Here is a 25,019-nt window from a genome sequence, read left to right on the forward strand (position 1 = left end):
ATTGTGTGTGTGTTCCCTATTGTTATGACTCAGTGTACCCGACTTACCATCCACCGACACGGGTACCTATGACATTAATGAATCAGGGGCCTAGCTGTAAAAGGAAAGGCAGCAATATGCAATTTCAAATGACATTCAATATTGTTTAAATGACCACGGACAACTGGAAGTTTTAAAATGTTTATCTAAAGTTCGTTATCATCAAGCATGAGGTACACTAGAATGAGGCAATCAATAACCAAAATAATGTAAATTATATAGCTATAGAGAAATAACGACAGGGTAACCATTCAAATGCAATATGAAATGCAATTGGGAAAATACTATATAATCTCAGAAATGTTTAAGCATGGACAGACTATGCATGGGTTACTATAGGAGGGCCTATAAAGAGTAACACGCTAAACTTAAAGTAAAGGGACCTTTGAACAGTCTAGGTAAGGAGGTTCTAGACCATATCAGAAAATGACAAACTGCAATGCAAAATATAATTTCTACAAGGTAGGATGACATGAGAACATATCAAGAAAATTATGCAAATGACTTTACGTTTCAATAGTTTGTGGCAAAAGCATGGAAAAATTCAACATGTGCAAAGGTGTGTCTTTATTTAAGCAAAAGACAGAAATATAGAAAGGTGCAAGTTTAAAGAACTTAGAGCCGTATTTACCTAGACTGGTGTGGAAACCAAACCCTGGCCACGGGTCAGTTTAAGGACAGGAAACCCTCAAGGAAGGATACCCCTCAAAGACAGCAGTTGCAGAATGGACACCCCGGACAGGACAGGATACCCTCAGATTAGGAAATCAGGACAGGACCCTCAGGACAGGACAGCAAACCCTCAGGACAGGACCGCTCAGGACAGGACCGCACCCGCAGTTTGGAAGCAACGCCTGCGCTCCACCCTCTCTGCAGCTATCGATCAAGACCCCGATTGGGTCAACGAACTCCCAGCAAAGTGCTTCGCCAGCACTTTAAGGTTCAGTAGAACCTCAGTCTATGGTCAATTTCGGACAGAGTGCTCCGCAGCTCTCTGTATCTTCAGTCACCTATTGAGTACGATGGGTCAGTGACAGGTCAGCTAAACCAGACAAGTCGGACAATTCCCTAGGTAAACCCAGGGTAGATATACTCTTTTGGGACGGTGTACCACCCCCCAATGTTGCAAAGTGTCAGAATCCCTCAATTTGGATTGGTCCTAAAGTAGGATTTGGGTAACACACCAATCAGAATACAAGATTTGTATGCCTACTTTACATATTTGGGTACCGCCTAGTAAGATTGGGGTTCTCATGAGAACTGTGCAGAAATACGAGTGAAAATTTACATTGTAACACATGAGGAGCAACATTCGCCGTTCTCGTAGCGCAGAGGTGGCTTTCCCAGGCGCATCTTGACTGTGGCTGCCAGCTGGCTGAGTTCCACTGTCCAAAGCGGCCACCTTTCAGTATTCTCTGGTCATGCGCAGAAGAGACCGTCAATATGGCTCCCAATCAGTTTGGACCCCCATTCCCCGCGGTACATGAAAAGTAAGCGAGAACAAATTAATACACAGAAAATAACGTTATGAAATCACATTCACAGGGTTGTATTTTCAACTTATCATTGTAACATATACTTATGCAGTCTAAATGTTAGCTACATGGAAACAGGCACAAGAGCAGTGGCACGAGCAGTACCACATGATGGGCACAGCTATGTATTACGCATGCGCATAAATTTCCCTCCACTTCTGCAGACGCATCAGGACACGTGAGTGTGGCTGACGCATGCGCAGTAACTAAAATACAAGCGGCGGCCATTTTTAAGTACACGGATTAAATGCATTAGAAATACACGTAAGCAAGCTTCATAAACTTTACTCAAACTTAATATAAATGTTAGTAAGAGGTACATTTATTACCTTGTTACACATAAACGAGGTTCTTGAATACAGCAAGGTCGCAAAATATGCGAAGCTTTGCTTCATCACAATCATGACAAATTCCTTACTAAATGTTCCTCACGCCATGCCAGTGCAGTTGATAGTCAGGCATCAGCCAGCATTTTATCTTTAGGGGTCTCGTAGCACTGACGTGTTTGCTAATAGCTACTCCAGTGTGTTGTAATGTAAACTAAGGCATTAATAACATAACGCTATTAAAACCTTTCATTATATAAACAAGCATTGGCATAGCCAATAGGTCTCGCCTTTGGGACCTTATAAGTGTTTGGTTATCCAGCGCAATATCCTTGGTGCAGCATCATCAACTGTTGCATGGCTAAACACTTATAAGGTCCCAAAGGCGAGACCTATTGGCTTTGCCAATGCTTGTTAATTTTGTTAGAGATTTCTTAAAGCTCAGGAATCACCCCCGCAGGGGTATCTCCATGTTGCAGAAGAGTATGCCAAGGCAGGGTGATCAGCAACTGAAGAGTTATGTTCCTAAAGAGAACGAGAGTTGGAGCTATTGGCATTGTAAATGACAATGCCTTTTATTAATTTGTTTTTAAAACCAGCAATCGGTGCATAAACACGCATTTTTAACATATAGTCCTTGCTTACGAGAAGCCAGGCTGGCAGTAGAAGAGGCTGTCAGCCTTGCTTCTTACAAGCATGGACTAGAAGTGCAAAGTGCTTGTTTACACAAAGCTTGCAGGTTTTCAAACGCAAAATAAAAGGCATTGTCATTTACAATGCCAATAGCTCAAACTTTCGCAAATGTGAAACCATTCTGCTCATCTCCGCGAGAAACCCTTCCATCTCTCTCCCACCCCAAAACAAGAGGGCATCTCCCATGGTTGGTACAGTAAACTGTAATCATCTCCTGCCAAATTCTTCTCCATGTAGAGTTTGAGAATAAAGAGCCCAGAAAATGCATTAATCATCAAAGTTAACCACAATTGTTTGCAGAAGGTGCATTAATCCCGCTAGATATTTAATAAAGCAGCCTTTTGTGACCAATTAAGTAAACCAGAACAGATTTACAGTCACGTTTCTCCTTGTTGCCATATTTCATTGCAGCAGAGTTGTTAAAACATAAGTGTATACATTTACTTTGATAAACCGCTTTTTATGACTCCACCCCTTTCAACTGCCACACCTTGACCTCCAATGTAAGGGCTCGAGGTTTTTTTTTTGTATTTCAGCACTGACGTCATGTTATAGTTGGAACAGTACACCACATACGAGAGCTCGAAGCATCAGATATATTGCTGGACGGGGCAGCTAAATACGTTCTTCGTGAAATGAAAAAACACGAAGGCGTATCTTTATTACAGCTTCTCGGTACCTTCCAGCATATTTCCGATCATTTACAAGTTCCCACTCACACACAGACAGTAAGTAGTGTACCAGCTACCATTATAAAACTACATATCACTAAATTTGTGTTCTCTATGTGGTATATAAGAAGGAAACTACTTAAATAATATGGCATTCTCTATTTTTAAATTACTAAGACGCTACATTTATTCTGGATCAACAAAGGTTATTTTAACTTTTTATAAAATAAGGATTTTATATTATTTAAATTATTTAAATTTTTACTTCTTATCAACCTGTCTTTGCCCCTCTGAAATTGCATGATGTATTTTAAAACTGATATTTACAAATGAACTGTGGTAATGTGAAGATGCTCATTTTATGTACTTTTATGGTTAAAACTAACCGAAATAAAGTTTATTGAATGAATGAAAACTACATATTTGAAGACGAGTTTCATTAATAAAATGTCAGCTTAACATATTTTACAGGAGCATTACAGTAGAAAATGCAGGAAATCATTAGTGTGGCACATGAGAGAAGGTTGATTAGAGATCTGTGCGACACGGTCAGTTGTGGCAAATGCTCAACGCAGTATCAATAAAAGAGCCATTGTGGGAACATCCCCTGACAAAAATCTACAACCGAATAAAGTCTAGTCCCAGCAGCGTGCTGTAAACTTTCCATGTTCTATGGCGTGAATCACATTCACATGTACAGCTCCCGAGACCCACGCGGCATGTGCTCACCACAAGATCCATCCATCTCACAGCGGCACCACTAGTTTCAGGTGTAAATGCGCCTTCTGCTTTTGACACAGGTCTTTGCGTGCTCACAAATGCCGTGCCCACAAAACCAATAACTTCACTTTTGTGTTTTCTTATTTATTTCCATGTATGCTATGGGAGAGACTTCGTACACAGTAGTCACCAGCGAGTACATAAACATTTTAACAGTGCTACGTTTCAGTTTAAAAACACGACATTAGCTACTTATTCCTTAATTTTAGCACCGTTTTGGCAAATTGGAAGAAAAAAATGTGCATTCACCATTGACACCGAACAGTATATGTTAATTCGGACTTCAAAAGGAGAACGAACGTATATCATATGCCAATAAAATGCCAGGAAAAGACTAAACAGAATACTCGCGGAATCAGAGTAAGTACCATTGCTGATCGTCACTCAAATTAATGAGAGAGACATAGCTCGGAAACCACTAGTTAAATACCCCCAAAGCCCAGCTCCCAAAAAAATAAACATTACCCTCACATCAAAGGGTAGTCGTGGGAGGAGAGGACTGCTGCAAGAGACGGTTTTCGCTTGAAAGGTCTGCATATTGCTAAATGTTATGTTGAATGGAAACGAAGCACAATAATCCCCAGGCAAATGTCCTAAACAGGAGGTTTTTTTAAAAGTTTTTTTTGTAGTTTTGTATGTACAGCAATAATAGATAAATATATATCAAGTTGGGGAACTTCGTGCGATTTCGGGAGTAGGCACAAAGGCCCCGTGCAAAGGCCTTCCGCATACCTCCCCGTGACAAATAATTGACAGCTATGGGCAGACGTCCATCGGATACCAGCTCTCCTCAGAGATACAACCCTACCCAGGATACCATGGATCCATGATTGTTGGGTACAAACTGGGGCCATGCTAGAAAGGCAAGACATTAGCTGTTGAAAGGAAGGTGTACGTAACACGAGGAACTGTGAAATATAGGCTTGAAAGATTTACTGGGCCTCCAGTTGCAACCGTGGCCCGTGGAGGGAGTTGCGGTGGGGCAGGCAGGCGGGGCGGGGGAGGGGCAGGGTGAGGGGTGATAAACGCCGGAATGTGGAGGATTACAGGTAAGTAAACAATTAAATTAATAAAAGAATTTCGTTCCGTGCCCTGCATCGCAAAATGCAATGCAGGCGCGCTACAAAATTCGTTTTATTAATTTGATTGTTTACTCACCTGTAATCATCCATATTCCGGGGCCTCATTTATGAAAGCCTTGCGCCACCGGTGCGTCACTTTTTCCCATGTTAAAAGTGACGCACCGGCGGCGCAAGGCCTTCATAAATAAGGCCCCCGGTGTTTATCACCACTCACCCTGCCCCTCCCCCGCCCCGCCTGCCTGCCCCACCGCAACTCCCTCCACGGGCCGCGGCTGTCCAGTTGCTGTACTGCCTAATCTACCAGAAAGTGTTACCCGTTTTAAAAGTACTTGTTTGGTTACCGTGTGCCAGTGCCAGACGACTGTACCTGTTGCGGTATTTTCGGTGTGAAGTCTGTTACGTTGGCAGCTCTGCGCCGAACCAATTAGCGTGGAGTATGCTAATCAGACGTACCAGTGGTTTTGGGCCTTCCTGGGAGTGACCGGCAGTGGTTTCGTTTACCTGGGAGGGGCGGGGTTAATTCCACCATCTCCGTCTCACTTACTCTGTGCGTCAGCGAGGATTGGAACATGTCTACGGAACTACGAAACGCTTCTGAATATCGGTAAACAGAGCGCCGTCTGCTAGTGCGACAGCTTCAAGTAGTCCATGAGCTGTCTGATGCTTTAAGACCCAGAGCCACGTTCACAGTGCACACAGAGGCCCTGTAAGGGGAACGCACAGTCTCATAGAATTCACAACAATTATTCCATGTTTACTAGGAAATGTACAGTTCACAGACGTCACTTCATCAGTCGCCATAGTTTCATGGAGAACGGCAACAAACGTTCTGACACTAAATGCTGATTTTCAACATTAAGTAATGAGTAGAAAATCATGATTTTAATAAAGGCACGGAGGCTAACATTATGCATACACCTTTATTACCACTCAGGCAGCAGCAACAAAAAAAGTTAGAATTAGAACACAAACACATTCCAGAACTCTGAACATGTATAATCCCAAAGAACCTGCAGCCATCTTCTTCTTCTGTTAGGGTGCTGCAAACATAAAAGTAAAACCAAAGTCTCTTATTCGAACAAATCCAAAAGTCTTCTTTTAGGAATCCACTTCTTCAAATCTTCAACTTCTCAGAACAAACTTCTTCTTTAACCTGAATTAGAAACAAAATAAAAACATTATAACTTGGGCAGGAAGAGTGGAGGGATAATATTAGCCTCCATGCCTTTATTAAAATCATGATTTTCTACTCATTACTAAATGTTGAAAATCTGCATTTTACATCAAGGCCAGGAGGCCAATATTATGCATGTTCAAAGTTCATCTACAACACTAGTCATCACATTTTCCACTGGTTTAAAATAAAATCTCTTAAATGTGGACTCACAGCTACAATCAGCAGCCTTCCTAATTCCACTTAAACTAAAGCCTCTCATATAAGCCTTACTTGCCATGGCTCCTCTCACAGAATGAGCCCCAAATACCCTAGTATCAATTCCAGCCTTTAACATCACTTCTCTCACCCACCTGGCCAAAGTAGCAGATGAGACAGCCTTAAAAGGTTTTCTTAAAGAAACTAACAACTGGGTACAACCACTTGGTCTTAATCCAAACGTTCTTTTCTCATATTCCTTTAAACAATTGACCACACACAACCTTTTATTCTCATCAAATTGTGGATAAAAAATAGTCCTTGACATAGTCTTTGTTCTTTTCCGTATTTCAAAACAAACACCCTTCGGTTAAAAAAACCTTGAATCCACCTCCAAAGCTCTAATATCGGAAACTCTTCTACAAGAAACCAAACAAAGAAGAATGGAAAGTTTCCAAGTCAAAAACTTAATTTCCAAAAACTCATTCTCACCCCAACTATCTAACTCCTTTAAAACTAAAGAAACGTCCCAAAGAAAACCATATTTCGCTTTAGGAGGTAAAACTATACGAACACTTTTAATCAACCTTTTAACTAAAGCATGTTGTCCAATTGGAAGACCATCAACCAACACATGACCAGCTGAAATTACCGATCTGCTAATATTCACTGAATTATAAGCCAGACCTTCTTCAAACAAAATCGTCAAACAATTCACTTCATCTACCACAGGTGCTGATATGGGATCCAAATCCCTCTCAAAACACCAACTAGACCATCTTCTCCATGCTGATCTGTACACTTTTGTCGTTTCCTTTGAACATGACTTTGTGATGAGACTCTCAGCCTCCTCCGATAATCCATATACTTGCCAAACTCTCCTGAAATCAGCCATGCCATTAGTCTTAGTTGACCTTTTTCTACTAAGTCGTGAACATTCTCCAAAGGATCCAGATAATTTCCTTTATATTCGGTAACAACGGATCCTCCACCAACAATTCCATCACATTTGGAAACCACACCTGGGATTTCCAAAATGGAGTTATCAACAATAACTCCGCCTTCTCTCTCCTAACTTTCATTAATACTCTCTGTATCAAAGAGAATGGGGGAAAGGCATAATTCCTTCCCAATCTCCAATCCTGAAGAAAAGCATCTATCCCTTTTGCTTCCGGATCCGGTCTCCAACTGTAAAACTCCCTTATCTGACAATTCAACCTGTCCGCAAACAAATCCACTCGAAAAGGACCCCACTTTCTCTCCAAACTGTTGAATAATTCTCTGTTCAATTTACAATTGCTCACATCTTTCAGATATCTTGAAAACCAATCCGCTTCTACGTTGCTCAGACCCGGAATATACTGAGCTTGAACTACCATCTCCTTCTCCAAGCAGAAATTCCCAAAAACTTTTGCTAAATTCGCTAGTCCCTTCGATCGCAGTCCCCCTAACTTGTTCACTGCCGACAGATTGTCCATCTTCAAGAGTACACAACACTTCATCCGATCCTTCATAAAACTTTTCATGGCAAAATACCCTGCAAGTAGCTCCAGGCAATTTAAATGCATCTGAGACTACTCCTTTGACCATTTTCCCCCTGTTGACATCAAACCACATCTTGCTCCCCAACCATGAAGACTCGCGTCCGACTATATTTCTACCTCTGGTACCTCTCCAAATATCGCCCTGCCATTCCATGCATCCAGATTCATCATCCACCAATTCAATTCCTCCCTTGAATCCTGAGCCATCCATAACCTCTGAAAATACCTTGCTGCCTTCCACGATTGATATCCTTTCAATCTCTGTAATGCTCTGTAGTGAAGATTGGAGAACCGGGCCTTATGGGCTTAGCGGCGCAGGGCACGCCTGATATCTCCGGGTTCACCTGCCTTATCAGACAGAGACACGAGGCACTCTGTTCGGCGTAGAAAATCAGGTTTATTAGCTGCAGCTAAGCACAGTTATCCAAGAAGTACAGAAGTATATTCTTAGGAGACTGCCACTTCATTCCGTGGCGAACAGTCTTTTATACAGTACACATTTACAATACTCACTCCCAAAACATACAGAACTGACAAATGGGAAAAGTTCGAAAACAAGCTATCGGGTATCTCGTATACGCCCTTCTTTCAGACCCCGTGTTCTCCCCTCCCCTCAAGTTAACCAGTGCTAGTGCATGTTATTCAATTTGCAGGTGGCAGGACGTATTTACGAAGAGAATACACAGAAAGAATAGTGAAGGCCAGTTAAACAAGATAAAATAAAGGAAGAATGGTGAGACCCACACAGCCAACTAAGACAAGGATCAATCAGTCTAGACATGGATTAACTAACTCGGCCAGTTCCTGACATCGGTTTCTTAGACAAGGACAAAGGGTTACTCTTTAACGGGAGAGGCGAGCAGCTGAAAAAGCAAAAACACTATGTTCGCCGTGTCGCCTGAATGAGGGCAACATAAAATGGCGGCTGTCACAAAATGGCGGCTGACTACGAAGCAAAGTCGAAAATCACGGCACCTCAGTCCCTCCATTTGCCATTACTCAGGCAAAACACAAAGGACTCACGCTAGTCTGAGTCAATGTCAATGGTCATGAGGTCATTGAGCTGTTGCTGCAACATCATCTTAATGTTTTCTGTTTGCTGTGACACAGGCTTTGGAACACACAAGGTGGCACAAAGACCGCAGAGAGCTGGGCCACATTGCAAACAGAGACAACAGCAGAAAATGATGGCGAAAATCATTCCAAGGAAAGTTAACACTTTCCATCCCCATGTGGACAGTAGTCCCCAAAACCATCCCATCACAGACCAATCTCCTGAGTCCTGATGAATAGACTCGGAAATGACATGTAGCTTAGAAATGGCTTGGTATACTGTAGGAGCATTATCCGGAATGTAAATGCAGCAACTAGACCCAATCAATTTACAAACTCCTCCGCTATCAGCAAGAACAATGTCTAGCGCCATTCTATTTTGTAAAGTCATAATACGATCCGCCTGAAGTTCAGCTGTCATATTACTCAAGGCTCCAGAAGTTACATTTATTGTAGCCTCGACAACACGAACCAACTGTCTAATGTTTCTGCTATTGACCATTGGGCCCCAAAAGGGGAGAAACCCTTTAACGAAGTCTCCTCCCTCTTGTCCAGCTGTGTCTCCAGAATCAATAACTACTCAACCATATATTTTCCTGTGGTGTCCTGAAGGAGCAGTGTATGTAGGGGGAAGAAGGAAAGCTATATAACATGTTCCTGAAAAATAGGCAGCAAGCCAGGTGTAGGCCCTATCATGACAGATAAAATATGTACCTTGAGATGGTACTAGCGGAGAAGAAATCAAGGGGGAATAAAAGTAGGTATGGGAACAAACACTCTTTTCCTGTTTATTCTTATTGTTCTGACCAGTTATTTGCAAACACAAGGTGCCTTTATGCCGTACTGTCCAAATTGGTAAGGATCTTCTTCGTTTCGCTCTATCAGTGAGGCTAGTAATGTAGCGAGTCACATTCCAACCATCATATGCTCGTTTCTCATCCACGGGAATCTTACTAATATCAGCAATTTTGACCATAGTCACTATTCCTTTAATCAAAGGACTATGACTATAGTCTGATCCACCAGCATATAGATCACCAGGAGGATATCGAAGTTGGTTCTGATATGCATTGGAAAACATAGACTCTTTGACTCTTTGACTCTGGCTCTTTGACTCATAGCCAAATAAGCCCAAGCGGAACCTTCATATGAAAACGGGAGAACTAAATATGGCATCCCTTTCTCAGCATTATGGGGTAAAAGCCCACAAACCCAACAATCAGTAGTGTTAACTACCAGTTGATGCTGATGTAACAACTGGATAAAAGAATTGTTAAAATATTCTGGTCTCCTAACTTGTTCATGGTCTGGGAGTGTGTAGAACTTATGCGGAGAGTCAGTAGAAAAAGAGAGCAGAGGAACAGAAGTTGGAACAGGTGCTTGCTGCATAGTGTGGACAATCCAACCCACAAAAGCTAATAAAATACATAAACACACTAGAATACATAGTGCTACGCCACATCGACTAAATAGCAGTTTCTTGTATTTGTTTCTTTTCACAATCATAACATCATTCCCTTCCATCTTAGTATCCACTACTCTAAAGACGTTGCTCATGATAATCTTCCTAGATCACTTGGCTGTGATTATTAGCCGTCCTATGACACTGCAAGTCCTATTGACCTAGTCACTATGCAGGTCACAGCTCAAGACTCCTACCGTGACCCTGCAACTTGATGGATAGTGGAAAGGAAATACCTTTTCCAAAAAGGGTAATTACAGAAAAAGAAAACACAGTTCAATTGTCTTTTGACAACCTGGGTCTTAGGTTGTACCGTGTCTTGCCAGTTATCGTTTGGTCCTTAAACAGAGTCTCTGGTTTAGTAGTGTCCAATCTTAGATGGGGTGGTACAGCTTCTTGTAGCACATCATCATCTTCTTTTTCAGAGTTTGTCCAGTCCAGGCATGCACTACTAAAAGGTACAAATCGGGGTACTTTCTCACATTAGTTATCGCCAATGCCTTCTTGACCCCACTGATCATAGGGTAAAGGCAGGGGTACCCTCTTACAGTGCACGCCGTGGACCCAGTTCTTCTTCCCAACGACTTTAACTGCTGTACGGGTGACGAGAAGCACTTGTCGTGGCGGCCCCCAACGAGGTTCCAGATTCTTTTTCCTCTGAAAGTTCTTCAGACAAACATAATCTCCAGGTCGGATGGAGTGACCTGGATCTGAGGAAGCCTCCGGTAAAGCGTTTTGGACCTGTTGATGAATAGCACGTAATTTAGTGGTGAGGTCATGCAAGTAGTCAACCAACAATGGGTATGGAATGTCAGAGTATCTCTTTGGTCGAGGGACTCCCCAAGCGTTAGCTGGGCGTCCGAAAACGACCTCATAAGGACTAAGTCCTAAACGACAATGCACAGTTGTTCTCGTAGAGAGAAGTGCCAAAGGTAAAGCATCAGGCCAAGCGAGGCCTGTGCTGGCCTGAATCTTTGCTAATTTGAGCTTGAGAGTGCCATTATAGCACTCTACCAAACCTGCTGACTGAGGATGGTTTGCCACATGGAATTTCTGTCTAATACCAAGACCCGCACACACCTTCTGCATAATTTGACCCACAAATTCACTTCCATTGTCACTCCAGACAATGCGCGGCAAACCAAACCTTGGGAAGTATTCTTTCAAAAGAACTTTGGCAGTGGACAAGGCAGTATTATCCTTTAGGGGTAAGCCTCTATCCATCTGGAAAAGGCACAGACCAGCACAAGGACATACTTAAGGTTGTTGGAACGTTCCATATGGATATAATCTATTTGTAAAACCTCGAAAGGATACGTAGGAGGAGCAAAATGTCCTGCCGGAGTTGGGGTTCCCTTTCCTGGATTATGCATTAAACAAACAATACAATGCTTCACTACATTTTCCGCACATTTAGGAATACCTTCATTCTGCCATACTGGAGTCAGAAGCTTACATATTCCTTTCACACTGATATGAGCTGGACCATGCGCCATAGTAACTACAGGTAATACATAGGCATCTGGTAACAACCATCTTTGGTGTTCCGACAATTCCGTCCAACTTCCTGTCTCATCCAACATTCCTGTACTTTCTCTCCACTTGCTCAATTCCTTCTCAGTCGCTTGTGCTTGAATCATTTTCACATTTTCCACTGTGTCTTCACACATACCTCCTTCTCTAACCCAATTTGCAGGGCCTGCAACATACATATGGCTCTTAACATTTCTCGCTGTCTCCTTTGCTACTTCATCTGCAAATGCATTCTCACGACCTACATCATCAGTGATCCTTTTATGTGCGCTGCACTTTACAATCGCTACTTGGGTAGGCAAAGTAAGTGATTCAAGAAGATCAGTAACCAACTGACCATGCTGTATTTTAGTCCCATGGGAAGTAAAGAATCCTCTTTCCTTCCACAAGCGACCAAAACTATGAGCCACGCCAAAGGCGTATTGGCTATCAGTGTAGACAGTCACTCTCTTTCCTTTCGCTAACACGCAAGCTCTTGTCAGCGCAATCAACTCAGCTGCTTGTGCTGAATTGTGTGTGATATGTGCAGTTTCTATTATTGTATGCAAAGTGGTAACAGCATAGGCTGCAGTCGTATCACCATTAGGAAGCTTAAAACACGAGCCATCTACCCATAGGATCCCATCCGGATCCACGAGTGGTGTTTCTCTTAGATCTATTCTGCCTTTAGTTTCCTCCTCCATTCGGAGAAGACAATCATGCTGATTTTGTGTACCCTCCTCTTCTGGAGTAGGTAACAACGTTGCTGGGTTCAAAACTTTGCATCGTTTGATGTGTATGTGGCTTGCTAAAAGCATCAACACATACCCAGACAAACGAGCACTCATCAGATGTTGCGTTTTCGTTCTATTCAGAAGAGTATCTACTGCATGTGGTACCATAACAACAAGAGTGTGATCTAATACCAATCCAGCAGATTGACGAATAGAGATCGTCGCTGCTGCTGTTGCTCTAAGACAACTAGGCAATGCCTTGGCTACTGGATCCAAAGTAGCCAAAAAATAGGCACATGGCCTTTGTTTGTCTCCAAATTGTTGTGTTAAAACAGACAATGCACAACCTTCCCGTTCGTGCACGTATAGTGTAAAAGGCTTAGTATAGTCTGGAGTACCCAACACAGGAGCAGAACACAAAGCAGTACGTAAGTCAGAAAAACTCTTCTGACATTCGTCAGTCCAAGGAAGAAGTTGGGGTATTTCTTTCAAAGTAAGCGCCAACAAAGTTTTAGCTAGCAGAGAAAAATTTGGGATCCACTGTCTGCAATAGGAGGTAATACCCAAAAAGGCACGCACTTCCTTTTGCGTGGATGGTACAGACATTCGTGAAATTGCATGAATACGTTCTGGAGTCAATCGCCTTCCCTCCTTCGACAAGAGATGACCTAAATAGGTAACCTCTTGTCTGCAATATTGTAACTTAGAGGGTGACACCTTATAATGTAAATCAGACAAGTGGCGCAAAAGTAAAATAGTCGCATCTTTACAAACCTCTTCCGAATCAGCAGCCACCAACAAATCATCCACATACTGAATTAGAGTAGGACCGGAAGGCAAGGAGAAGAAATCCAATTGGGATTTCAAAGCTTGGCTATAAATGGAGGGACTTTCACAGTAGCCTTGAGGTGTACGTTTAAATCTAAAGCTTCGGCCTCCAAGAGAGAAACCAAAGAGATCTCTACTTTCCTCAGCAATAGGAATACTAAAGAAAGCATTTTTAAGATCGATAACTGAGAACCAAGCAGCCGAAGCAGGTACCATTGTGAGCAAAGCAGTAATATCTGGGACAACAGGAAACTGAGGGACAACTATTTTGTTGACTTCTCGAAGATCAATCACAAAACGATACACAGGTGGCTTGGAAGGATCGGTACGTTTAAGAACAGGCTAAACCGGACTGTTGCAAACGTTTCTTCTTGTTTCTTCAATGACACCTTTCTGAACTAAATCATGCACAATAGCCAACAGAGCTCTTTCACCATCACTAGAAATCTTGTATTGAGGAATACGTGGCAACTGAACATCTGGCTTGACAGTAATCACATATGGTGGTATTCTAAGCAAACCAACATCATTCGGAGCCGTGCCCAAAGCTTAGCAGGAAGTGAACGCAATTCAAGTGGTAGCTGATCCTTGGACAGATACATAGGAGAAATCAATTTGTCTCCCAATGTAAGATGTACACCAGAGGGGGAACAATACAACGTTGCATGTAGATGTTTCAATAAATCCAAGCCCAACAAATTCTCACCGCAACCAGTCGTTAAGATAAGCGGGGCTTCCAAATCGTAAGGACCAATAGAAATGGGTAAAGGACATGAAACTGGATTGCTAACTGGGGCGCCAGAGAATCCTACAGAAACATTCGTTAAGCCAGACAAAGGTGCCCCAGGGAGTTTGGAGTAAATAATAGAACTTCTCATCGCACCAGTATCTAAAAGAAACAGCTCTGTAACACCCAATGCTACAACATCAACATAAGGTCCATTCTGATCCACTGGAACTGATACGACTCCCTTGCTCTGTCTATGGCTGTCCTAACTGGTGTGAAAATTAGGGCTTTCACTCTCTACATAATAATCGTCATTATAATATTGCGCAGACTGAGAGTTCTGTTGATCAAAATAATTCATAGTATTCTGCGGGGGTAAGGAACACTGTTCTTGAGACAACGCACCTCGCCCTCTACCTCTAGGCGTTGACTGGAAACCCCCACGACCACGCGGCACAGATTGTCCACCAGTACGTTGTAGTAAGACCGGACAATTAATTTTAAAATGACCTTCCTCTTTACATTAGGCACATTGATTAGGACCCAACGGAGGTCCCGGAACAAAAGGCGTAGGTTTTTGTAACAATTTCTGAAACTGTGGAGGCTGTTGCGATTGGGGCTGACCGGAACGAGGAGGATAAGCCTGCTGCAAAAGAATCTACGTTTTCAATTCTTTAGTCTTTTTCTCTGCTTTATCCTTTTCTTCCTTATCCCTGTTCTCATAATACTGAGCAGTAGCTAATATCTGGGCAGTCGATGAAACGGCCCATGAACTCTCTGATTGTTTCAATTTCTGGGATAATTCCGGAAGTAAATTAAAGACAAATTTGTCCACAAATAATCGCTGTCCACCTTCAGTACTCATATCTTGACCACTATGGTTGATGAAAGTTTCCTCGAAACTTTCATCTGTCTTTTGCTTGCATGCCGCTAACTTATCCCAATTAACTCGTACAGCAGGCATCATCATTTTCATGAGAGCTATTATTTTACCAGGTAATTCTATAATCAAATCATCGGGTTTAGCACGACCTATTTGTCCTGCATCTGCGGCTGTTATAGCAGCCCAGTCACCACCCAAAGCTTGATCGTGGTCCTCCTTACGAATCTTAGCCCATAATGCTTGTGGGATTACATTTCCCATCAGCAAATCAATATCTGCCAAATTCATAATACACGCATCAACAGTCTGGGACAGCTCTTTATAATACCCAGCGGGATTCTTACGAGGGTCCGGTAAAGACTGTTTAAGCGCCAGAACTTCCGATCTTTTCCAAGGGTCATGTACCCATATACGCTGAAAATGAGCAGGGACACCTGGAACATAACCCACTTGCGCAACCGCTTCTCTCCATACTGGAGGAACTTCTCGCATAGGATATTGTTTCATTTTACGCCGAACCGCAGGATCAGGTTCAAGAGGAGTTTGAGAGAAAAAGGAAGACCGGAAAGGAACAAGTTTATGGACAGCGTGCTCTACATCAGAATCCACAATAAATCCCTTCTCAAATTGGTCCCATATCTCGAACAAGCCCATAGGAGGTATATCCAAATCCATATCTCCCCATGCTTTGATAAGAGTATTACACAATACATTAAAAACATACCTCTGTGTAGGCGCATTCCATTGAAGAAAAGTGTCTAAAATATCACGCACACTATACTGTGGACCACTCATGATCCAATTACGAGCGAGAGAATCTAACTTAATCTGTTCTTCCAAGTCCAGAATTTGGCTGCGAGATTGCCTTCGAGGCGAGGCAGGAGAAAAATGAAGCGGCCCGAGAAAAGGTAACAAAAGACCGGAAACAGTGTTAACTAATCGTTGACGAGCTGTAGGAGAATCCGACACTAGAACATGAGACAATGTATTCTATACAGCAGGAGAAGAGCTAGTGGCAAAAGAAACTGAAGGTAAAGAAGACTGAGGCATAGAAGACTGAGATGGCGGAGGTGGAATCACTGGAAGAGGCAATTGGGCAAGAACCGGAACAGCCAGATTAGCAGCTGGTTGCTGGACAACAAGTTGCAATGGGGGTGCATTAGCACCCAATACATAGGGCGGAGGTAATCTCAACAAGTGTGACATAAAAGTATCTTCATCAAGATCCTTATTCTTTGAGGAAGCAGGCAACACAGGATAACATCTATCTATTGCCATACAATGCTGTCTTTCCGAAACGTCAATCATCTGATCAGCCTCATCATTTTTAAACTGCTGGGCAGCCTGTAATATCGTCATATCTTGCGCTTTTTTATCTTTCTTTGCTTGTTTAATTTCTTTCTGTTTGGCTTCCTTACGCCATAGGCGGAAAGAGTCAAACATTGCCGGCCGGGCTTTTCTCTTAAACAATATTGCTTCTAAATTATCTAATATGTCAGGCTCAAAACTACCATTGTGTGGCCACTATAAAACACCATCTTTTTTGTGTATCGAATCCAAGTTTCATTGAAAATAAAGGCTAAGGCCATGTTTCGAATGGAGCTCATAAGTGGGAGTTCCAACCGGAGGAATCGGACAAGAGTCCTCTAGCCGGGAATCCCTAGAACAACCCAAACAACAAAATTTCTTAAACTTACTAAATCCAGGCATTTCGTAACGTACTGGACTTTACAAACGTCAAGGTTTAAAAAAAAAATTTTTTATTAAGACAATAGTCACAGCACAAACGTACTTACCCCTCGGCTTCGATAAGTGCACTGATCGAATAACAAAAAACCAAAACAAAGAGTGGGCGCTACCCACGAATACTTAACTAAGTGTTTTCTCACACCAACAGATGTCCGTCTAACGTCTCGCTATACCAATCATCACCAGAGGGCCAAGGCAGGGCGACAGTCAGGGCAGCAGTCGTCAGCAGCCGTCGGAAAGGAGTAGCCGTGCTGTAAAAGACATTCGGTCCACTTCGACATACAGGGGTCGCTCTCGTGGTTCGCAAATCCTCCAGATTTTTCTTGCGAAGCTCCTCACGATCTTCGGGCTGAACCACTACCACTGAAGTCGCCCCACGTTGGGACACCAATCGGAGAACCGGGCCTTATGGGCCTAGCGGCGCAGGGCACGCCTGATATCTCCGGGTTCACCTGCCTTATCAGACAGAGACACGAGGCACTCTGTTCGGCGTAGAAAATCAGGTTTATTAGCTGCAGCTAGGCACAGTTATTCAAGAAGTACAGAAGTATATTCTTAGGAGACAGCCACTTCATTCCGTGGTGAACAGTCTTTTATACAGTACACATTTGCAATACTCACTCCCAAAACATACAGAACTGACAAATGGGAAAAGTTCGAAAACAAGCTGTCGGGTATCTCATATACGCCCTTCTTTCAGACCCCGTGTTCTCCCCTCCCCTAAAGTTAATCAGTGCTAGTGCATGTAATTCAATTTGCAGGTGGCAGGACGTATTTGCGAGCCTCAAAGGACAGTTGTGTAACAAGAGAATACACAGAAAGAATAGTGAAAGCCAGTTAAACAAGATAAAATAAAGGAAGAATGGTGAGACCCACACAGCCAACTAAGACAAGGATCAATCAGTCTAGACATGGATTAACTAACTCGGCCAGTTCCTGACCTCGGTTTCTTAGACAAGGACAAAGGGTTACTCTTTAACGGGAGAGGCGAGCAGCTGAAAAAGCAAAAACACTATGTTCGCCGTGTCGCCTGAGTGAGGGCAACACAAAATGGCGGCTGTCACAAAATGGCGGCTGACTACGAAGCGAAGTCGAAAATCACGGAACCTCAAGAGGAGCTGGAAAAATCGCCTGAATCGATGCAGACAACAGACCCAACAACCGAGCTAACTATCTCAATGTAATCAATTCCGAATCCAATACTCTCTTCGCCTCCTTCCTGATTGTTTTCACTTTCAACATTGGCAATTTCAACACACATTCCAACGTCAGAATCTGAAAACCTAAAAATTGAATCTCCTGCTAGGGAACCACACAAGACTTTTCTCTGTTCACCACAAAACCCAAATCCTCTATCACTCTGATTGCGAACTCTGTCTGCTCCCTTGCCAGATCCTTCTCCTCTGCCATAATTAAAAAGTCGTCCAGGTATACAATTGAACGAATTCCTCTTGACCTCAACCAAATGGGAGACTCTTGAATCTCCATAACCTCCGAACCTGTCTCGCGTCATATACTAATTCCCTGGCAACTACAAGACTCGCGCTGCTTATCGTGCTCCACAACCGGCGCGCGCTGCCTCACGCGCTCCTCAACCGACACGCGCTGCCCCGCGCCTACATCAACCGTCAATCTGCAAACAGACGGTAACTAAACCCTTTCTTAATATTTAATTATTAAAAAAAAAAAAAAACGATCTACTAAACGAATCTAGATCAAACGCTAAGAAAATAAATACCCGAACCTGCGAGTTCTCAATACTCTCTCTTTAATAAATCTATTAAATTCTATGACAAATTAAACCACACTTCAGTAATTTAAAATTCAATGACTGTTAGATAAATTCTACTCTCGCTTAAACCTACATTTCATTTCAATTAAAAAAATCACAACTTTAATTATAAAATTAAATTCCTATTAAATTAATTAAATCAATGAAATTGTTATTTACAAAAATCTTCCAGAAAAGACATTTAAATCAAATTATAATTTTTTTAAATCCTATAAATTATCATACAAAATACATCTCTTTTACGAAATGACAGTTATGAAAAAGGACTTATCTCAAGCCTGAGCAGCAACAAAAGAGGAAGATGGCTGCAGGTTATTTGGGATTATACATGTTCAGAGGTCTGGAATGTGTTTGTGTTCTAATTCTAACTTTTTTTGTTGCTGCTGCCTAAGTGGTAATAAAGGTGTATGCACAATATTGGCCTCCGGGCCTTGATGCAAAATTCCAACAAATGACAGACAGCACTTACTACATCGGGAACAACAATGGCTCTCTGGAAACAAGCATTGGCGGCCGCGAAATGAAATTGCATTGACGAATTGGGCCGGGCAGCACTCTGGAAACAAGAATTGGCGGCTGCGAAATTAAATAAAAAAAGTGTGTGTGCTACCTTGCCGCAATCAGCTTGCTACCTTGGGCTACCTTGCTCTTGTGCGCTTTTAGCAAGCTGATCGCTTGCAAAGTAGCCTTTTCAGAGCCCTACTAGATGTCTATTGACTTTACCACAATCTACTTTTATTTGCCATAGACACTAATGATTGTGAGGCTGCTAATAATGCACTGGAATGTATACAATGCAGGAAACAGATTTGACCATGGAACTGGCACAGCATCCAGATTCTTGTAAAATTTCAAGCCCAAGACTATTTGATTTGGCTAATAAATATAACTTTGAACTATGATGAAAAGTGGAGAAAAATGCATTTAATATGTAATCATTGTATGCTAAATTGATAAACTGACCATAGGATCCAACCTATGGTAGATCTGTATTTTTCCATTTTTGTCAGATTGATTGATGGCCAGATTTATAGTGTGTAAACAACTACTTTAGGAAATAAGTTTGCGGGTAGTAATAAAAGGAAGAGCAGCAGTAGGCAAACAGATCCGGGAATCACAAGGGAACTGGGTAGACTTTGTAAACAAAAAGGTATTAAGATGTTTCCTAAATAATTTCGGATTAAATTGGGCATTTAGGTGTGCCAGGCTTTGGTAGTCACCACAGTGAAGGAACATCCACCTAGTCTTGCTTTCTGAAACTTGGGGACTCTTACCAAACACACATGCTGGGATCTAAGAGTACAAGATGGTCTGACACCAAGAGAACAGTGAGGTCATGTCGAAGTTCTGCCCGCAATTGTAGACTGTTTTATGAAATAAGCACAAAGTTTTGAAGGGGCATCATTTGATGACAGGGAGCCAGTGCAGTTTAGAAAGCACATGGAGGACAATTTCTTTAAACCCAAGACTAGCCTTGCTGACGTGTTCTGGAGCTCTGAGTCACTAGAACCAAGCTAAACCTGGCGGATAATAACCAACTAGGGCAAAACCGGTCCTGGGTTGCTTGTGGTCCAGTTCAGGGAGAACCTGACTTGGCAGTTTGAGCTGGGCTGGTCCCATTGGAGCAGCGTCAAGATGGATTTGCATTTAGCTGGGTCCAAACTGAGGTGAATGGTGTGCAAAATATCGATGGACCGGGATGCATTCTGAGTAAATGCCAGTGGATGAGATGAATTCAAGCATTCCATTTATCTATTCTTTGTATAATTTGGCGTTTTGGAGCAGCTGTACTCTGTGTAAGAGGTAATTGGGGAATCCTAAAAACATAGAGTTACAGTAGTCCAGTGTGCCCCCTGAATATCGAAATCACAATATTGACAGGATACAATATATAGAAGACAGAATCAGCGGCGGCTCCTCCTCAATGGCGGAGGGGCATCACCCCACTGACTCAGACTCAGAGCCAGCAGCTGTAAAATATAACTATATTTCATTATCATTTCATTTTTCAGCTGTTGGCTGAGCTAGTGTGTGGGGGTGATGGGGCGAGCCATGGCAGATGGGGTGGAGTGATGTGCACTGTCACTTTGGCCGTCCGTCTTAGGCCAGCCAAAAAGACATACACAGTTAGGTTTCTCCAACCCAGCTGTATTACACAGCCTGGTTGGGGAAACAGCACAGACTTCCTGTGCCTGAGTGAGTATTAAACCAGTCCACCCAGGCCAATCCCTGTGCTGCCCTCATGCAGCATAAGAGCAGCCCAGGGATTGGGTGGGGAGTCTCTGATGCTGTCTTAGGGACTGCTGGGAGCAGGAAGCAGAGGAGCACCGAGGAACGAGGCGGTCGGCAGTCTGGTAAGTTTAATTTATTTATTATTAAACCCTCCCTGTGCTCCCCACACACCCTCTCCATCTGCCCCACCACATTTTATTTGGTATCAAAGGGGGTTGACCTAACAGAACCAGGGCCACCACTCCACCTCCACTCATAATGCCTCTGAAATCTTCCATGGCTTTGGCCAACATAGTGTCAGTATGGATACCCCTGCAGAAACTTGATTGAACCTTACGTATTAGCAGAGGTGACTCTTGGTTAAAAATGCCTTAGAACTCGGCATTCTCTGTGTGCGTGCTCTCTTCGTATGGACAAGGGATGTGTTTGGATATATATATATATATATATACGCATATATATATATATATATATATATATATATATATATATATATATATATATATATATATATATATATATATATATATATATATATATATATATAAAGATTAATTACCTGCTGGCGGTCGCTGGTAGGCAGTTATAGTTAGGGCCATATTTCCATAGAAAAAGTGTTTTTTGGAGTTGTCCATATCTATGCTGTCGTTTGACGAATCTTCACAAAATGTTCCGCAAAAGTGTCATCGTGATTCTTGTTGCACACAGAATGTTTTTGGGTTATTTGATCAAGCGGGGCCAAGAAAAGGGGGGGGGTCAAAAATAGTGTGTTTCCCATGTCGTTAGTCATGACTGCAGCCTGAAAACCTGGACCGAATTACACCAAATTTGGCAGGAACATAGATTTTGGATCACAGATCCTGCTTTCAGTTATCTGGTGTAAATTAATTTAGTATCTGCTGAGAAATGAAGGAAAATCACAAGTTGTATATCTGCGATCGCAACAAATTCGTGAATAATAACAACCTTGTGCCATGAACAGCAGAGCTCTCATTGGCTGCCAACACTTCAACCAGGTTTGGTTGTTAGGCAACTTGGGACTCGAATTCAGCCGAGTCCCCAGAAAAATGTGAAAAAAGTGGGGTAGGGTAGGAATACCATGGCCTCTAAACCTTGGGGTCTCAGAGAGCCCTGAGAGGGCTAATGAAGCATTTTAAAATAAATTGCAGTAAATTTGCAGAAAAAGAAATGTTTTCAAAAGGGCACCCGGGTGGGCCAGATCCTGGGGGTATTTTATAAAGAAGGTGGAAAGGTGCACAGGGCCACCCTCCTGAGACTTTTTTAGCCTTGGGACCCCACCTCCCTGGGGATTTATTAATACAAAAGGAGGGATGTGCATGGGGCCCCCCTCTGAAGCTTTAAAAAAACCCAGGGACCACCCCTTCCCCGGAGATAGACAAACATTGATAGGGCACCATGTGGACCCCCCCATGCCCTGGGGACCACCACCTCCTTGGGGCTGAACAAACATTGATGGGGGGCTGTGTGGACCCCTTCTGCCCCCTGGGGACCACCACCTCACCAGGATTAAACAAACATTGATGGGGGGCCTTGTGAACTCCGCCTGGTCTCAGACTTCACCTCTTCTCCTGGGCTCAACAAACATTGATGGGGGCTATGTAGATCCACCCAAGGCCCAGGGACCACCTCCTTCCCGAGGCTAAATAACACTTAATGGGGGGCCAGTCCTCCCCAGGGCAGCCCTTGCACAAGAAAGAAGGGGGGACACCCAGCCCCCCTCTTGGGGCCATATATGGCCCTAGGGACCGTCACCCCCCAAGGCTGGCTCCTGGGACATAGCTGTTTGCTTTTGCTTGGCATGAGCTTTAACAGCTCCCCGAAATACAAATGTAAACACGCCGGTGCCAGTGGTAGGGAGCTGTCAAATTGCTCCTGCCGGCTGGAAGTGGAGGTTTAATCTCTCTCCCTGCCTGCAGACATGCAGGCAAGGAAAGAGGTGAAGTGATTGCTCCTGCATGGAGGGAGCTGCGTTTCCATCAGCTCCCTTCATGTAGCAGCAATGCGAGCTCGTGCAGGAAGTGGGGAGATGGCTGGGACCGCAGGAGCCTCGAGGCTCCCATTACGGCCTTCATCATCCACATTGGGACACATGGTGCTCTGGCTGTGACCAGGGCATCCAGAGACACATGGCCGTGCCCCAGTTGATGGGGTCCGCAGTGCCAAAAAGTGGCATTCAAAGGGGCCCCCTACACCATAATGTGTCCTAGGGAGGGAGTTCGGTCCCCCAAGCTGAAATTGGCCTTGAGGTCCCCTCCCTCATTGAATTATGGTAGGCCCGAGGGATGGTGTCCCTGGGGCAAAAATTAGCCTGTGGAGGGGGCCTTGTGACCCCCCACTCCCATTGAAATGTTTCCTGGCCACTCACACACCCACTCACACACACACTTACTGACTTACAGACACACACAGACACTCTCACACACCCACTCACACACCCACTCACAGAGAAACTCAGACATTCTCCTTAACCACTCACAGACCCACCTGGAGACTCATGCACCACTCACAGACCCATTCAGAGACTCATGCACCCACTCACAGACCCACTCAGAGAGTCATGCAGTCACTCACAGATCCACAGAGAAACTCATGCACTCACTCACAGACTGACTCACTCACTAATGGAGGCACTCACAAACCCACTCAGACACTCTCACACTTCCTCACAGACCCACTCAGACACTCAGACACCCACTCAGAGACTCTCGCATCCACTCACAGACCCACTCAGACACTCTCACACTTCCTCACAGACCCACTCAGACACTCAGACACCCACTCAGAGACTCTCGCATCCACTCACAGACCCACTCAGACACTCATGCATTGACTCACCAACTGACTCACACACACATGGAGGCTCTCACAAACCCCTCAGACACCCACTTACAGACCCACTGAGACACTCATGCATCCACTCAGACACCCACAAACCCACTCACAGACCCACTGAGACACTTACACACCCACTCACACACCCAGTGAGACACTTATGCAGCCATTCCCAGGCCCACTCAGATACCGACACACCCATTAAGACACTCACTCACTCAGGTATACATCCACAGAGACACTCATGCACTCACTCACACTCACTCTCAAAGGTTACAGTTAGGAATTAAAATTTAAAATCCTTAGAAAATCACTGAAAAAACCCAAAGGTTACAGAGATGTTATAGTTAGGAAATAGAGTTTAAAAAACCTAAGACATTCACTGAAAAACCAAAGCTTACAGGGACATTAGAGTTAGGCACAGATTTCACTCGTACAAAACCAACGAAATACAGCAGTTACAGATACCTGAGCTAACTATAACTTAGATCCCCGCAATATACTGCTTATGACTTCACTCATGACATAGTCACTGTCTTGGAAAGATTTTAAAAAAGAGGCTACAAAAAAGGGATCTTGAATGAAGCATAAAAAAACACAGAACAGATGGGGAGGAGACACCTGTTTACCACTACAAATTCACAGAAAGGAAAGAAAGGCAGTCAGGATGGACAGATCTTGATGCTCACCAATTTCTCTATGAGTTCCCCCAAAACATATTTCAGATTTGGGAAAAACTTCCATATTTTAAAAACTGATAGTGTAATTACGACAGAGTTGACATCATCCCCACAGATTACCTATAGGAAGGGTTCCTCATTGAAGGACCACCTGGTGCATAGCCACTTCAGGAAAACATCACAGGGAAAGGATAAGGTAGTGGGTTTTTTCCCCTGCCTCAGATGCTTGTACAGCAGCTACAGCATCTATAGCAGTAGTAAAGTCTGTGAATTTAAAATTCCAGGTCGGTATAAACAAAACAAAATATCTAAACTGCTGAACTGCAATTCTGAATTCACGGTCTATTGTTTGATATGCCCCTGTGAGATGTACTATATAGGGAGCACAATACATCCGTCCAAAAAGAGGGTGCTCAAACATGTGTGAGCAATCACCAACGGGGATCTAATCTATCCTGTAGCCCGCCATGTT

This window comes from Lissotriton helveticus, chromosome 1_1 (genome assembly GCF_964261635.1).
Source record: "Lissotriton helveticus chromosome 1_1, aLisHel1.1, whole genome shotgun sequence".
NCBI lineage: Eukaryota > Metazoa > Chordata > Amphibia > Caudata > Salamandridae > Lissotriton > Lissotriton helveticus.